The 17,673-nt window shown below is 42.5% G+C and overlaps 1 protein-coding gene and 1 long non-coding RNA gene across 2 annotated transcripts in view; both read right to left on the reverse strand.

Moving 5' to 3' along the window:
* Positions 1–10,318, reverse strand: part of LOC127432475 (uncharacterized) — a 15,167-nt gene extending 4,849 nt beyond the window's left edge. The window contains exons 1-3 of the long non-coding RNA XR_007895749.1: positions 8,418–10,318; positions 3,115–3,180; positions 1,729–1,803 (exon numbers count right to left, since the gene is read on the reverse strand). This is a non-coding gene — a long non-coding RNA (uncharacterized LOC127432475). The remainder of the gene's footprint in view (positions 1–1,728; positions 1,804–3,114; positions 3,181–8,417) is intronic.
* Positions 1–17,673, reverse strand: part of LOC127432701 (ribonuclease inhibitor-like) — a 275,817-nt gene that overhangs the window by 212,182 nt on the left and 45,962 nt on the right. The gene's annotated exons all lie outside the window — the stretch shown is intronic.

The following is a 17,673-nucleotide window of genomic DNA, read 5'->3' on the forward strand; positions in this document are numbered from 1 at the left end:
GGGATGAAACCGGTTCCACCCGGAGGTTGTAGAACCTTGAAAAGGTGTTGGGTGTTGCCCAGCCTGCTGCTCTGCAAATGTCTGTTAGAGAGGCACCTCTGGCCAGGGCCCAGAAGGCCGCTACACCCCTGGTAGAATGGGCTCGTAGCCCTACCGGGGGCGGCATGTCCTGGGCGTGATATGCCATAGTTATGGCGTCAGTGAGCCTGTGGGAAATCCTCTGCTTGGAGACAGCGCTTCCTTCCCGCTGTGCACCAAAGCTTACCAATTCCACCATTCTCAGTTCCAGTTGTACCAGTGAGATTCTCCCAGGCAGACGAGCAAGAGGATGCTTGGGGTGATCACCTGCCTAACATTCAAGGTAAAAGAGCATTAATTAGCATTTGGAAGAAGAAATAAGACAGATAATCACTGCACATGAACGACAGCCTAAAGCCTGCGTCTCATTAGCCGAGTTTTCAGCCGAAAGCCTCATTTACAGACGGCTTAACAGTAGGTAATACAATATTTTCTGCACAATCCATTAGAGAACAGATTTTCTGTCCTGAGACCCTCAGGTTCACAGCAAGGAAGAACACAACGTAAGTTATAAGTCTCACTTTTGGTAATTACTGAGGTATAGCTCTTAATAAACCATGAAAAGTGTCAATTACTGCATTCAATTTCCTGCTGCATCGGTTTTTTGAGCATTAACTTAATTTAGGCAATCTGATCGTCAGAATCACAAAAATGAGCTTATCCTGGATGTGCCGTTACATGGAAACCGTAGTGTTCACAAACACCCGATCAACAATGTATCAGGGGATCTTCTAGTTCTGGCTTATTTGCTATCTGAATTGTCTATCTAGACTACCTGGCTAGCAAGCGAATTTGTGTCTCACACTGGGATGTCTGCTCTGTTTTCCTGTGAGCATGCTCCCACTCCGCTGAGAGGACCTGGTGGGCACAGCTAACAGTGTCCTAATGCTCATCAGTTTTAAACACTTCAAGTACACATTAATTAATTTATATATCAAACAATACACCTGTGTACCGAACTGAGGACGTCGTATCGAACTATACGTTACAATTTTTTTTGTAACACCCCTAATGCACATCTGTCATATGAGCCTGCTTTATTTCAGCCAGTAAAAACTTGCTGAAAAAAAATGGCCTTTGTCATTTTTGTTTGATGACGTGTTTGATTTAATTTGCATCCCTATGGGGGGCAAAATATATTTATTTATTTTTTTCAGAGCAAATGCAACAATATCGAGATATATATAGAATATCGTCAAAATTTGGAAAAATATTAAGATAAAATTTTGCCCAGCACTACCGACTATGATTCCATCTAGTCATACTATATAAAATGTGTTTAATAGTTTAAAGACAATGACTCGATGACTCAAATCATAAGTCATTTGGCTCATCTGGACTACAAAGCTAAATAAGCTCAAATGCAAAGCTAGAGAGCGCAGTTCAGCTGCAGCAGGAGAATGAGTCAAGCAAGCTCATCTAACCAACTTCCCAGTTCTTAGCTCCAGTGAGCTTCTCTCAGGTAGACCACCAAGGGGATGCTTGGTGTGAACACCCACCAAATATTCAAGGTAAATGAACAGAGGAAATCAGAAACATTATTAACTGGACATGACCACAACAGGTAATACAACATTTTCTGTACAATCCTGTACAACTTCTGAAATGTATCTTTTAATGTGTGTGTGAATTTGTGTGTGTGAACTCCACCTTTATCAGCTCCAGTTGCCCCAGTAGGCTTAATTCAGGCAGAAGAGCAAGGACATGCTTGGAGTGAACAGCCACCTAATATTCAAGGTAAAAGAGCATTAATTAGCATATGGAGGAAATCAGAAACACATTCACTGCACATGAATCACAGCCAAACACGAGGTAATACAACATTTTCTGTACAATTAATAGAGAACACTTTCTCTGTCCTGAGGCCCTATCGAGACTTGAGACCCTCGAGTACCTATCAAGGAAGAAAGCAAAGTAAAAAAAAAAAAAAAAAAAAAAACCTGTCAAAGAAGCTTCTGTTGTATTTTGAAAGCATTCTGTTATTACTGTTACATATTTTTCCCTCTTATGTTCTATGCTTTTCTAAAATTCAAACACACTAATACTTTTAATTATTAGTGTGTGTTAACTAGGGATGCAAATTTTGGCAAATGTACTTAATTTACTTAATTAACCGGCATCAATAACCGGTTAACCGACAAGCCTAAATTAAACACGTCATCAAACAGAAAATGACAAAGGCCATATTTTTTAACAAGTTTTTACTGGCTGAAATAAAGCAGGCTCATATGACAGATTAGGGATGTAAAAAATTGAATTGCATCGTAGCGTTCGATACGACGTCATCAAATTGGTAAACAAGTGTGTGGATCCATACATAAATAATTTTAACATTTAATTTATGTTAAAATGTTTCAATAAAGTTTAATTGGAACATTTGTGGACACTTTTGCTTTGTTTTATTGAATCGTATCGTATTGTGAGACTAACGTATCGTATTGAGAAATCTGTGCATCGTTACATGCTTAATGTACATACAGTATATCTAGCAATAGTCTTTAATATCTGAATGAAAAACAGTAAAGTTTCTAACAGAAACACACGTAGTTAATGTAACAAACATTAATTTAAAATAAGTGGATAAGTAGACAAGCATACGAGGCAATGACATTTGCCAAGATAACAGTGAAAAGTTTACGCTGTATCTCCTCACTCAAAGAAAGTGCAGAATATGTCAAGGCTCGCCGATGTTTTTGGTTCTGCATTGAACTCTTGCTACCACTTAACTTTAAATTTGTATTGCGTAATTTACATCAGACCATGTCACCTAAACGGACAAAGTATTTAGTGATCTTTCAGATTGAGTTGAAGACAGTGGTTTACGTGTTAAATAGCGCCCTTAAGTGTATGTAACTTGGAGTACATGATAAACCCATAAAATTCCCTCAGTTGTTTATTTTAAAACAATATTAATAATTTTTAACCGATCGCATTAGTCGAACAAATTGTTATGGTCGGCTAACCGGTTAATCAGTTAACCGTCTGCATCCCTAGTGTTAACTTGTCATGGTAATAAGTGAAACTTCCCAACTCTACCATTCTCAGCTCCAGTGAGCGTCTGTCAAGCAGGCCATCAAGGAGACGCTTGGAGTGTTGACCCACCTAACACACAAGATAAAAGAGTATTAATAAGCATAGTGAGGAGGAAACACATTCAACCTAAAACTATGCAATATTACATTATCTGTTTAATCCATAGGGAACACATTTTCTGTCATTTTCTGCACATTTTCTAAACACTTCATCAGGGCCACATTTCTCTAAACACCTCAAATAAAACACTAGACGCCATGTTCATCCTTGCCTCCTTTGTTTCCTATCTGTCACTCACTCGACATTGTGACGATGTAATGACACTAGGGATCACTCTTGGGAGCCGGATGAGTTCGCCGGCTCGTCTCACGGCGAATCTGGCTTCTTGTTTGGAGCCCGCGAAGACGATGATCTCTCAAACGCAGCATCGGAGAGCGGGCTTGTCCAGTCGGATGCAGAAGTCTCAGCTGGGCTTCCCCCTTCGAGGATGATTGCCCAGTCACAGGCTGATGCCGAAATGACAGACATGCTTTCCTGGGCGGCCGCGAGCTCAAAGCAGCCACGCCCCGCTCCAGTGCCATTCTTCCCGGAAGTGCACGAGGAGCTGACGAAGTCGTGGGGGGCACCTTTTACTGCCCGGCACCGATTCCGCAGTTCCCCCGCTCTCACTACCCTCGATGGAGGGGCGGCCAGGGGCTATGCGGTGATTCCCCCAGTGGATAAGGCGCTCGCGGTGCACCTATGCCTGCAGAGCGCCGCCACCTGGCGCGGACGCCCTAAACTCCCGTCCAAGCCCTGTAGGCTCACGTCGTCACTGACGGCTAAAGCCTACAGTGCTGCTGGACAAGCCGACTCTGCCCTGCACGCCATGGCTCTCCTGCAGGTCCACCAAGCCAAGGCACTGAAAGAACTGCACAAGGGTAGTTCTGCCCCAAATTTGATGCAGGAACTGCGCTCGGCGACCAACCTCGCTCTCTGAGCAACGAAGGTCATGGGGCGGTCTCTCGGGTGGACGATGGCCACACTAGTGGTCCAGGAGCGCCACCTTTGGCTCAACCTGGTCGAGATGGGCGAGGCCGACAAGACACGGTTCCTTGCTGCCCCCATTTCCCAGGTGGGCCTATTCGGCGACACCGTCAAGGACTTTGCCCAGCAGTTCTCGGCGATGAAGCAGCAGACGGAGGCAATCCGGCACATCCTGTCCCGGCGCAGCTCAAGATCCTGCACCCTGTCTGCTCGTTGCCAAGGGCGTCCCCCTCTGGTGACTGCACCAGCTCCACCGCAGCCTGCCCCTTCGGCCCGGAAGCAGTCCACCGCAGGAAGCAGACACCACCCGTCTCACAGCCGGCGCCTAAGAACCCACGGAGATCGTCAAAGCACCCCTGAGACGGGTGACCCAGGGACGAGGGAACCAACTCATGTGGAGCTGGTAAGAAGACCACTTCATCCCCCGGTGGAGGACCGGGCAGAAAATCTTTTGATGCCTTTTTGTTTGATTTCGCCGCATGCCCAAGTGGCTGCGGTACCCAACAGTTCAGAAAAAGAGTGGCTTCCTTCCTCCCTGGGTCACATACCCAGTGTGCACGGTTGTCACCACGACTACCGTCCACGGGTTTTTTCTTGCAGGATTGGTGCTCCGGTGGTGCCCTTCCCGCCCCTGAGCGCCCAGCTGTGGCACACAGCCGCCCCCGATGTGGCAGTCTCCACGGGTTATGAGGACAGGCCTCTTCCTCCCCCGTCCCAGGCAGCTCCAGGGGTGGTCACAAGGAGCCAGGTAAGTGCTTTGATGTCCCTAGACTTGGCACGGCCACGATTTGGTGTGGCACCTCGAGCTCCGCCCCTTCGCAAGGCCACACCTGCCGGTACGTCCGACGACATGGTCCCCTTGGTCCCCCTTGCGCGGAACTTGGACGCATGGCTTGCGCTTTCCAGTCCGTCACGATGGCTGATCCGGACCGTCCGACTTGGCTACACAATTCAGTTCGCCAGGCGCCGCCCAGGTTCAGCGGTATTCACTTCACCTTGGTCAAGAGCGAAAACGCTGCTACCTTGCATCCGGAGATCGCTACCCTCCTATGGAAGGGTGATATAGAACCTGTCCCTCCAGCTGAGATGAAGAAGGGGTTTTACAGCCCCTACTTCATTGTACTGAGAAAAGGTGGTGGGTTGCGGCAAATCTTGGACCTGCGAGTACTGAACCGGGCCTTACACAGACTCCCGTTCAAGATGCTGATGCAAAAACGCATTCTGGCTTGAGTCCGGCATCAAGATTGGTTTGCGGCAGTAGACCTGAAGGATGCGTACTTCCACGTCTCAAACCTTCCTCGACACAGACCCTTCCTGCGGTTTGCATTCGAGGGTCAGGCATATCAGTACAAAGTCCTCCCTTTCGGCCTGTCCCTGTCTCCTCGCATCTTCATGAAGGTCGCAGAGGCTGCCCTTGCCCCATTAAGGGAGGTGGGCATTCGCATTCTCAACTATCTTGATGACTGGCTAATCCTAGCTCACTCTCGAGATGTGTTGTGTGCACACAGGGACCTGGTGCTCTCACACCACAGCCAACTTGGGCTTCGGGTCAACTGGGAAAAGAGCAAGCTCCTCCCGGTTCAGAGCATCTCTTTTCTCGGTTTGGAGTTAGACTTTACGCTTTACGAAGGAGCGCGCCCATTCGGTGCTGGCCTGTTTGAAGGTGTTCAAACAGGAAATAGTGGTTCCACTGAAACTTTTTCAGAGGCTCCTGGGGCATATGTCATCCTCGGTGGTGGCCACCCCGCTCGAGTTGATGCATATGAGGCCGCTTCAGCACTGGCTCCAGACTCGAGTCCCGAGATGGGCATGGTGCCACGGGACACATCGCGTGGTCATCACACCGGTCTGTCACTGTATTTTCAGCCCTTGGACTGACCTCTCATTTATACGGGCAGGTGTTCCTCTAGAACTGGTCTCCAGGCACGTCGTGGTCATGACAGACACCTCCAAAATGGGCTGGGGCGCTGTTTGCAATGAGTACGCAGTCGCCGGCCTTTGGATGGGTACGCACTGGCACATCAACTGCCTCGAGTTGTTGGCAATTCTGCTTGCCCTGCGGAGGTTCCGGCCGTTGATCCAGGGCAAGCACGTGTTAGTTCGGACAGACAACATGGCAACGGTAGCATATGTCAACCGCCAAGGAGGTCTGCGCTCTCGTTTAATGTCACAACTCGCCCGCCGTCTCCTCCTATGGAGTCAGCGGCACGTCAAGTCGCTGTGAGCCACTAACATCCCGGGCAACCTCAACACTACAGCGGACACGCTGTCATGGCAGGTTTACCTCAGGGGAGAGTGAAGACGGGACGCGGAAGACCTAAGCGGCCTACCACCCGCGGTGGTAGACACGATCACTCAGGCTACGGCCCCCTCTACGAGGCGCCTGTATGCATTTAAGTGGCGTCTGTTTGCTAAGTGGTGTTCTTCCCGACAAGAAGACCCCCAGAGATGCGCAGTCAGATCGGTGCTTTCCTTCCTGCAGGAGAGGTTGGAAGGGAGGCTGTCCCCTTCCACCTTGAATGTGTACGTTGCTGCCATAGTAGCACACCACGACGCAGTCGATGGTTAGTCCTTAGGGAAGCATGACCTGATCATCAGGTTCCTAAGAGGCACCAGGAGGCTGAATCCCTCCAGACCGTGCCTGGAGCCCCCTTTGAGCCTTTGCAGTCAGCAGAGCTTAAGGCACTCTCCTTGAAGACTGCCCTCACTTCCATCAAGAGGGTAGGAGACCTTCAAGCATTCTCTGTTAGCGAAACGTGCCTGGAGTTCGGTCCGGGTTACTCTCACATGATCCTGAGACCCCGACCGGGCAGCATGCCCAAGGTTCCCACCACCCCTTTTAGGGACCAGGTGGTGAACCTGCAAGCGCTGCCCCAGCAGGAGGCAGACCCAGTCCTGTCGTTGCTGTGTCCGGTGCACGCTTTACGCATCTATTTGGATTGCACGCAGAGCTTTAGAATCTCTGAGCAGCTCTTTGTCTGCTTTGGTGCACAGTGGAAAGGAAGCGCTGTCTCCAAGCAGAGGATCACCCACTGGCTCATTGACGCCAAAGCTGTGGCATATCTCGCCCAGGACACGCCGCCCCCGGTAGGGCTACGAGCCCATTCTACTAGGGGTGTAGCGGCTTCCTGGGCCCTGGCCAGAGGTGCCTCTCTAACAGACATTTGCAGAGCAGCGGGCTGGGCAACACCCAACACCTTTGCAAGGTTCTACAACCTCCGGGTGGAACCAGTTTCATCGCAGGTAGTGGCACGCAACACAAGCGGATAAGGCCGGGATAGCCAACTGGGTGTATCACTTGCACATAGCGCCTTCCACCTCCTTTTGAGCTGAAGACATGCGCCATTAATTTCCAGTAGTGTTCACAAACTTTGTTCCCTGGTTGACCCCTGTGGCAGTCAAGTTTTCGGAGAGACTCGCTGCCGGCCCAGTACATGTGCTAACTAAGAGTTCTGTTCTGGGGTAGGTGCTCCGCATGTGGCGGTTCCCTGCAAGGCTAACCCCATGCGATATATATCTTCTGCTAGTTCGTTTCCCTGTTGGCAAACTGCGTCTTCCTTGGGCAGAGCCCCTCTGCCCCAGTCTCCATGTTTGTAGTAACTCCTCCCCCGTTGGGTAGGATCTACCTTGAAGACTCTCCGCATGGTCGGTAAGACCATGTGATGTATTCTTCCACTTAAATATCCCCCCCTCTTTAATTTGCATTAAATTTCATTTAAAATGTATTTAATTCTGCTCACACTACTAATTCCAAAAAAGTACATTAAAGTGTGTGTGAATAAAATATTCAAAAAAGTAATTAGTTTGAATACACTTCAGTATGTTATAAAATACCTTTTTAAATGTACTAAATTGCAAATTCAGCTGTATAAATGTACAATTAAAAATATATATTCACATACACTAAAATGACAATAGAACTGACATTAAAGTGTATTTTAGTTTTAGATATATGCTTGTTAGTACACCAGGAGTACACTTTAATCATATTTCAAAGCCATTTATAGTTATAATGAAATTACGTATTTAGATGTATTTAAGTCCTACTTAAGTGGGTCAAAAAAAGCACTCAAAATTTGAACTTATTGCATTTAATGTACATTTATAAAGTAATAAATCTTCACTTAAGTGCAATTAACATGCAATTAAGTGTAATTAAATAATGCATTTAAAAAAAGTTCACACTTTTAAAGTACATTATTTCCATAATAAATACACTTTTTAAAAGTACGCCTAAGTGTACTTCTTTTTAGCAAGGGGTGAAATAAAAAGTATCTTACCTTAGAAAAACAAACGCTTGATGATGATTATTTCAGATGATGCGCACGCAAGCGTTCAGGTGGAGGTGCGTGCTGTTACTATATTACAGTATGTTTTTCCTGTGTTGCAACTGGACTCAGACTATGTTGTTTTGTTTTATTGGATCACATAGGAGAACGTAAAAAAAGTGGAAATGGAAGGTGAAGTGGTAATTAATTACAGACCTATGACGTTGCAGTTACGTTGCCAATAAGTCACAGAATTACCAAATATTATGAAAATATTACATAACTGGATCATTCTGGGTAAGCTTCGGACATTTGGAGGATGTAAAGACGACGTTGTCAATTAGTCATATAATGGTAATGAAACTTAATGGTAGTAAAATTATGGGCCCATGACGTTGCAGTTACATTGTCAGTAAATCATGAAATTACCAAATAATAAATGACATATCTGGTACGTTGTGTGTTAGCAGGGATAAATGCATAAAAGATAGTCACATGAACAAAACATGATTACACACAGAAACCACAATGCAAATACAGAAAAAAACAAAATCACATGGAAAATGGTTCTGCTTTCTATTTTTAGAGAGCCATACCATCAGGTTCTTCAAGTAATGAGAGTGAGTGCAGTGAGGAAGATGATGAGGAAGAGCTGAATAGTGTTGAAATGCAGGGAGATAGTGAGAATAGTGATGGAGATCAGAATACTGGTGAAGATCAGTAGAGTTAACATAGAGATGGATATGAAGGGTTGAAACACTAAAGATGCAGTGACAATTCTTCACCCTGAATGGCAATTAACATACTCATGAGTGTTAAAAAATCACTGTTGTATCGAGACTACTGGCCTCTCCCACCATGTTGAACTGTGAGTGACTGAACAGAGAACGCATCTCCCAGGTCAGGCAGTCAGCATTTACAGTGCACAAGTTTCCAGACACAACTGTCGGAACTACCTCTTTGTTTTTCTGGATATGACATTACTACGCAAGGACGAATGATGTCAGCATGATATTCCACGCCAAATCGAACCCGACAGCTCAAAATAGCAATACCTATTGTAGGCTTAATGTAGTGAATCAAGGGTACATAGTTTTGAACTGTTTCTTTATGTACTTGTTCAAAAATCTAATTTTGTTCATTTTTAACACAAATATTGCATAGTGTAGTATTCTAATGGATGACTTTTACTTAAGTAATATATTGGTGTGATATCTGTACTTTTACCTAAGTATGGAAATTTAGTCAGTTTTTCATCACTGTTCAGAAGCTGTATAAAGCAAAGTGGTCAGAATACATATCTCATATAGCATTATGCACCATCAGTGATGCAAAATACAACAAACCAACCAAATTACCTCTTACTCAAGATATCCTAAAGCTAAACAATCATCTACAGAAAAGTGCAGAATCTGCCAACATGGAACTGAGTAAAGAAGCATCAGAACACAAATAATCATTTCTCACACAACTAAAGCTGAGCAAGATGATCCTTTTTAACAGAAGATATGTTGGGGAGGTTTCAAAGATGCCTCAAAAAATGTCCTTCGAAAGGACGCGAAAAGCTGGGACTATTAGCCTATGAGAAGTGCCTGTGCTCTAGGGCTCCAACGGTACATGTACAGTATCCGTACCGAACCAAACGGATACAGGGCCTTCGGTACGGTACACACAGTCACACAAATGATTACATATCTTAGCATGTGTGAAACCAAACGCTTTCGCACGTGAGTACCTTCAGAACTGACTGATCCTCTCAGCGTGAGTTATTTAATGCAATGTATTTAATGCTGTATTTTTAGAAAAATGTCACATCACACTTCACAGCAGATGTAATAGGGAACAAACTGTATATTTCTAACCATACAAACTGATTTTAAGATGTTTATAATGATAATGATGCGATCGCGAACACAAACCGCATTGCCGGTAGCACACCACCATGTTGTTTACGTCAAAGTGCTGCATGAGATTCTGAGTCACAGCAAAGAAGTTTCTAAGAATCCAGCCCTTCCACTTGTTGCTCAGGAAGTGGTGAGAGTGAGTGATGGCGTCAGAGAAGGCTCAAGTGGGATGGCTAGTTTATACATTCCATGTACATTGACGTCAGAAAACAGCACTCAAATCAACCAATTTAGACAGTAACAGCTTTAAACATTTATTTTGTGAAATTATTTGAATGTTAAGAATGTTAAGGTAACATAAGAATAAAGATTTTGTGATGTTCAGAAGTCAATTTGTGCAGATGATTCATTAATACAACTACTTATTTTCCCTCTCTGCTGGTAAACAGCAGCGTGAATGCAGATCACACCGGTCTGATCGTACACCTCAGAAAGCAGCCTAGTGTAATTGCACTGGTTTGATCACCATGGCATTCAAGCAGCCTCTTGCTACAAGTTCAGACAGAGCTAAAGCAATAGCAAATGCTATAGGAGTATTTATTGCTGCAGATATGTGACCAGAAGTACAAGTGGTGAGCTGAAAAACAAAATACACAGAATTTTTCACTGCTAATGTTTTAATTTTCTTATAATTATTACAATTTGACTTTAACTTTATTATCTATGTTTTTATACAATGTGCATTAAAGAGGCTCTTAAGTTATGTTGAAGAAATATGCATAGTGCAGTCATGTATAAACAATAAGAATTGTTGCCCATCATTCTGTAACAAAGCTCAGCAGGCAATGACAGGCAGATGAAGACGATGATGAAGTGAGAAACCCAAGTGCAGTTTATTTCCAATCATGATAACCAGAAACCATGAACATGAACATGAACAACTTGACTTGGAAACAACGTTACATTAACAATACCTGACAAACAACAATGGCAAACATGAGGGCTTAAATACAAAGACATGTGTAACAGGTAAACAAGTCAACCAATCACAAGACTAAACTATAAACAAGATTACAAGCCTAAATTAATTTTAACCAATGAAAGACAAGACTAATAACAAAGTAATCAAACAGTGAACCAATGAAAACAAGACACATGAACAGGGGAAACACATGACAAGATCACATGAGGGAACAGGAAATCACATGACATGATACCACATGACCTGAACAGGAACTAAATTTTGAAATAAAAGACATGAAAACAAGAGCAAAACACATAAATGTGACACAGTTACTGTGTTTTCAAAATAAATAATTTAAAGAAAGATTCTTTATTTTCCCTGCTTTACTGAAACCATACCGAACCGTGTCACGAAAACTGAGGTACATACAGTACTGTGCAAAAGTTTTAGGCACTTGTGAAAAATGTTGCATAGTGAGGATGTCTTCAAAAATAATGGCATAAATTGTTTTCATTTATCACTTAATGTCATAAAAAGTCCAGTAAACTTAAAAAAATCTAAATCAATATTTGGTGTGGCCACCTTTGCCTTTAAAACAGCCCCAATTCTCCTAGGTACACCTGGACACAGTTTTTCTTGGTTGTTGGCAGATAGGATGTTCCAAGCAACTTGGAGAATTCGCCACAGTTCTTCTATCTATTTAGGCGGTCTCAATTGCTTCTGTCTCTTTATGTAATCTCAGACTGACTCAATGTTCAGTGGGGGGCTTTGTGGGGGCCATGCCATCTGTTGCAGGGCTCCCTGTTCTTCTATTCTAATCTTTTCTATTTGCAAAAGTAATGTTTGGGAGTCTAAAATTAATTTTTCCAATTGACACACTGAAGCTGAAGATATAAATAATTATCTTATGACAAATGTTTTTGTGAAACATCTTAAGTGCCTAAAACTTTTGCACAGTACTGTACATACTGAACTGTGAATTTTGTGTACCATTGCAGCCCTACTGTGCACCTATTTCACATGAGTTGAGCTGAATGGAGAGAAAAGGTTCAAAGTTGTGGCCCTGCTTACCACAGACATGAAAAAAGCTGTGGAGCTGTTAGTAGAAAAGCAAAAACAATGTGACGTTCTAAATGAAAATAAGTTCCTCTTTGAAATACCTAAGTGTACTGGTCATTACCAAGGTCATGACAACCTCTGCTGCTGAGTGTGGAGCAACTAATCCAGAGTACCTAAAATGACATCTGAGAAAACAGGTGGTGACAACATCCCAAATCTGTAATCTAAAAATAACTAAATTGACCAGCTGCAGACTTCTTAGTCCACTGTCACGGTTCTGGCATTTGTGCCAGCTCATACTGTTGTTTGTTTTTCTCTCTCCCTCGTGTCTCACAGGTGGAGCCGGCACACATGATCAGCCTTGCCATGGGAACACTGATCCTTCCCGGGGAGGTGCTGATCATGGTAATGATTTGCTCGCCTGTTCCACCTGCTTCTCACTGATTGCACTCCCTACTTATTCCTTGAGTTTTCCTTCTTTCTTTGCCAGTTTATTGTCTGCTATGAAGTGTTAACCATGCTTGCTTGTTTAGTTGGAGATTGCTCGTGTGTCTGTTGGTCTCTAGAGATGTGGTTACCTTCCTGTTTGCCTTCACCTTTGTCTGTATAGTTACCCAGTTCCCTTGGAGGAGGTTTCCCCAATCTCCACCCGCGTGTCAGGGGAGAGTCTTGCCTGGGCTTTACTTCGCACCACACCAGATTCAACGGAATCTCTTCAGATTGCTCCTGACTTCCACAACGCACACACCCATCCGGTGCCGGGTGTGCCTCTCCTCATCCTCTGACCGCCACAATACTGCAATGCATTGAGAATATTATCAACTACCTGATGCTCTTCAGGTGGCCAAAATCTCAAAACTGCTTTTAGCCCTTATAAAGGGAAAGCTGCCAGTTATAAGAGGAATCAAAGGTATTTTTTCATTCAATCAATGTGTAATTAAAAAAAAAAGATGTGTTGTATTTTACTTGGATTTAAAGTATCTGCTGCTTAATTGTGCCATAACCTGATACCTAACACTAAACTGAACATTAACCTACCCTTAAACCTCATCACAAATGTAATTATGACTGGGAAACTGCTTTGAGCATTGACCTTCCGAGTTGGAGGCTTTTCAGTGAGAACACATGGTGGAAGTAATGGATGCAACGTCTGTAGTTGATGGTAAATTGGTTGAAATTATGAATGTTTATTAATTTCAGTAGCTGTTTTATTGATTTCATGTTTGGTGTATCCACTAAGTTATTTAAGTACTATGTAGATTTGGTAGACTTAAGCATCTATAGGTGAGAAATGGTTTGATTTGTGACTTCACACAGGCATTTTGTTAATAGATTTTTCTTTTTTTAAACTACTCTGTATTTTTACAGTGTTAAAGCAGAAAACCAGTTGCACTGCTATCCTAACTCCAAAGACCCAGCTTCTGTATGGAACCAAGGGTTCCCCTTTCATTTATCTGATTGAAGCAAGGAGCTCTTACATACCTGCAAAAAGCTATCTGTAAGCATTCCCATTCATCTCTATGGCGGTGCTCAGCTAGCGCAGGGTCCCTCCGACTCCTCTGGAAGTATGTGCTGTTTGAGCACAAGTGGTCACGTGACTTGCTCTGCAGCCACAGAAAAATTACATTCTAACAATATTCAAAAAAAGAGCGCACACCTCACAAGCCATGTTACTTGCGACCATTTTATTGGTTTTATAAGATGAGACAAACCCAGAGGATCTACTTTAAATAAAATGACAAGTTACTTTTTGTCCAACAAAGACAATAAAATAAACATTTTTATATCAAATAAATAAAATATCAAGAGTTCTGGTTTGTTTATTTGACTTTTCAGGCAGTCAAATACATAAGATATGCACATAAAGTGTAGTAAACAGATATCCTATCGTCGTTTCTTGCTGTGTGTCAAAAAAATAATGTGAGTTAAGTTTGTTTCCAACCTCAAGCAAGTGGGTGCTCATCAGGGACATGCACCAAGTGGTTGGCTACAGTGGCCCAAGCCACTGCACCTTTGCCCACAAGGGCTGTGGTGCCCCTTTGGGTGACGTAATTAAATTAACATGCATTCATTTATCTGACCTTTTTAAAACGGCTTAAACATCTGAACTGTTTTTTTTATGAGATTTTGTGGTGTTTTGATATATACAAAATGTTGCTGTTTATTTTGTCCTGTTAGTTAATTGGGTCTCCAGACCTCATTATCATAAACGGTCACATATTTATTTGTCTGCACTTATTTAACTTAACATGTTCAATTATTCCATAACACAATTTATCAGTTATAATTACCTTTATTTCTTGTAAACAAGCCATCAACCATTAACACGCCTTTTAAGTGGTAGAACATTATGCGCAGTGACACTCATTCAGCAAATTCTGTGCTTTGAAGCAGAAACTGGATCTGAATCAAGGGTCGGCGCTAGCTATAGGCAGACTAGACAATTGCCTAGGGCCTCCACATTACCAGGGGGCCTCCGAAAGTCATGTGAATTTATAAAATGAGTCTGATATATCTACTGTGCTATTGCGAAACCGTGGACATGTTTTTAGGGTGGATAATGTTCCATTGGTGCTGCACGCCGAAACATAATTTATTGCACTTTACATAAAAATAAGACCAGTAAAAACTGAGTGGTGATCAAACAAGGTTAAATATTATTCTGTTTGCCCACAAGCCTGTAAGTATCTCCAGTAGATGCTTGACTTGGAGAACAAGCTTAAAGTTGATGAACTATGACTCAGTAACACTGAATTCAGCATTTCTTGTAGAAACACCATGCCATGCGTTCCTAACAGACTGTTACTCTAAGATCAGTATAATAGCTGGTATTGATTGCTGTCACGTTCTCTCTCCCTCATGGTTCCCTAGGACTCTTATTTTGAAGTTTTCTCCCAGACTACATCTCCCATAGTGCACTGCCCTCATCACGTCCAGCTGTTCCTCATCATCCTCACCTGTCATCCATTCCCTCATTAGTTCCTTTGTGTATAAATACTCTCCAGTTTTGTTCATTCATTGTCAGTTCTTGTCTGTGAAACACTTGTGTTAGTTTGTTGATGGTTTATATCTTTATCTCCTTCATTAAAGCCTGCAAATAGATCCATCACCTCTTGCCTCCATCTTCACCACCATACAATAGGTGACAATTGCGAAGGGTGAGAGACTATAGAATAATAAATCATCAGCGTGCAGGGACTCTTTGTATTATTACCTCTAGTTATACCTTTTTAAACTTGTGAGGTGCGTAGAGTGATGGCTAAGGGTTCTGTAGCAAGTGCAAATAAAATGGAAGAAAGAGGACATCCTTGTCTTGTAGAGCAGTTAAGTGGAAAATAGCTGGAACTAATACCATTTGTTTGTACAGAGGCTTGGGGGTGAGACAAATTTAGAACTGAATAAAAACCTTGATAGGGTGGAGTGGGATGATCTTTTCTCAATCCTATCAAATGCATTCTCCACATCTAGGGAAATTAGTGTCTAAGTGATTAGAATCAGTGTCAGATGTGTAAACTTAATATTAAATCTTCTGATGTTAAGTTAATTTTTAATGAAACCTGTCTGATCTGGAGAAATCACAGAGGGAAGGACATTAAGTGGGTTGCTAATATTTTAGCTAATATATTATCTACATTGAGAAGGCTTATGGGTCTGAGTCTAATGGGTCTATCTTATGAATTAAGGAGATATTTACCTGATAAAATGTTGGAGCTAAACATCCATTCTCACGTTACTCATTAAGTGTCAAGTAACATTGGGGAAATTTGATCGCTAAAGGTTTTTATAAAACTCTGATATAAAACCAATGGGACCAGGTGCTTTAGAACATTGCATGCTGCATATTGCTTGAATTATTTCTTCAGTAGTTAAAAGTTGTTCTAAGGATTCTTTATTCTCTGAGGAAATTGACAATCTTAAGTCCTTTGGAAAAAATATCTTTAGACAAATCATTGTTATTGGATTCTGAAGAGTATAATTTCACAAATCTTTAAAAGTGACTTATCTTTGGAGGATCTGAAGTGCTTTGTCCGGAATCCGTTCTAATCTCTGTAATCAACCTCAATGCCACCATTTTTCATTTGAAGAGCTAAAATTTTGCTTGATTTTTCTCCATGTTTGTACAAGTTTTAGCTCATTAACAAAGATTTAAAGAGACAAACCTAGCTTCTTATATTTATGTCAATCATTGTATTAACTAAGCTAAATGTGTAATTCTTGCAATGCAACCGGTGTGTTGAAAAGCTTCCCTGCTGCTATAACATACCACCCTCTAGTGTCTGAAATAATTTCTTGCGATAAAGGGTTGTAACAATATTCACATTTAGGGCAAAGGCAGAAGTGGGAGACGTTGAATCCAACTCAAACGGTATGTTTTATTTCTTTGAAACTCTATTTACGCTTTTCAGCAATCACACTCAAACTATTCATCGGACATAAATTCACAGAGTCTTTCTCCAGTTTGTGTCTCGTGACTGCCGTCTGGCTCGCTCTTAAAACCCGTCTCCACTCTCACTGCAATGATAAACAGCTGTTAGATACAGTCATTTCCAGGTGATGATCCTTACCGTTCTGATCTCCTGATCTTGCTCTCCATTCACAAACTGGCACTTAAGCATGCCCCACCACCACAAGGATATATACTTTAAGTATAGCTGAACCACTAGATTTAAAATTGGAATGGAATTCATGCTCCACCCATCTCCCTTTAAGCTGAGACCGATCTTGATTTTTCAGATGTTTCATAATGTTACCTCGCTACACATCCCAGTTAAGACCTTTACAATTCATGAAACAAACCATAGTACTGCTTCCCAAGTACTGATAGTTTAGTTCCCCCATTAATCATCCGAGTTTAAAGCTGAGAATAAGTACTGACAACCATGCAAACAAACAAAAAAACTAACATTTACTCCACTCTGCTTTTTCCCCAAATGAAAAACACATAAGAACCATTTAAACAAACCTACCCTACTTTCCAAAGTGTGTTCATGACTTACCACTAAGCTCCTGTCAATATTGTCTATTTTTTTTTGTACTTTAGGCCAGCCTATTGTATTAAGAGTTTACTATTCATTTTACATCATCATATAAAACCACATACTACATTTATGCATTTAGCAGACACTTTATCCAAAGTGACTTACAGTGCCCTTATTACAGGGACAATCCCCCTGGAGCAAACTGGAGTTAAGTGCCTTGCTCAAGGGCACAATGTTGGTGGCTGTGGAGATTGAACCAGCAACCTTCTGATACCACCTATATGCTTTAGCCCACTACACCACTGCCACACTATTTATATATACTGTGTGCTTAATATTATGCAAGTTTTAATCATAATTTGTGCTCTATGGTATGCTTGTGTAGCCCCTACATGTAAATAAAGTTAGGGTATTTCACTCAC

Source organism: Myxocyprinus asiaticus, chromosome 42 (assembly GCF_019703515.2).
Source record: "Myxocyprinus asiaticus isolate MX2 ecotype Aquarium Trade chromosome 42, UBuf_Myxa_2, whole genome shotgun sequence".
Taxonomy (NCBI): domain Eukaryota; kingdom Metazoa; phylum Chordata; class Actinopteri; order Cypriniformes; family Catostomidae; genus Myxocyprinus; species Myxocyprinus asiaticus.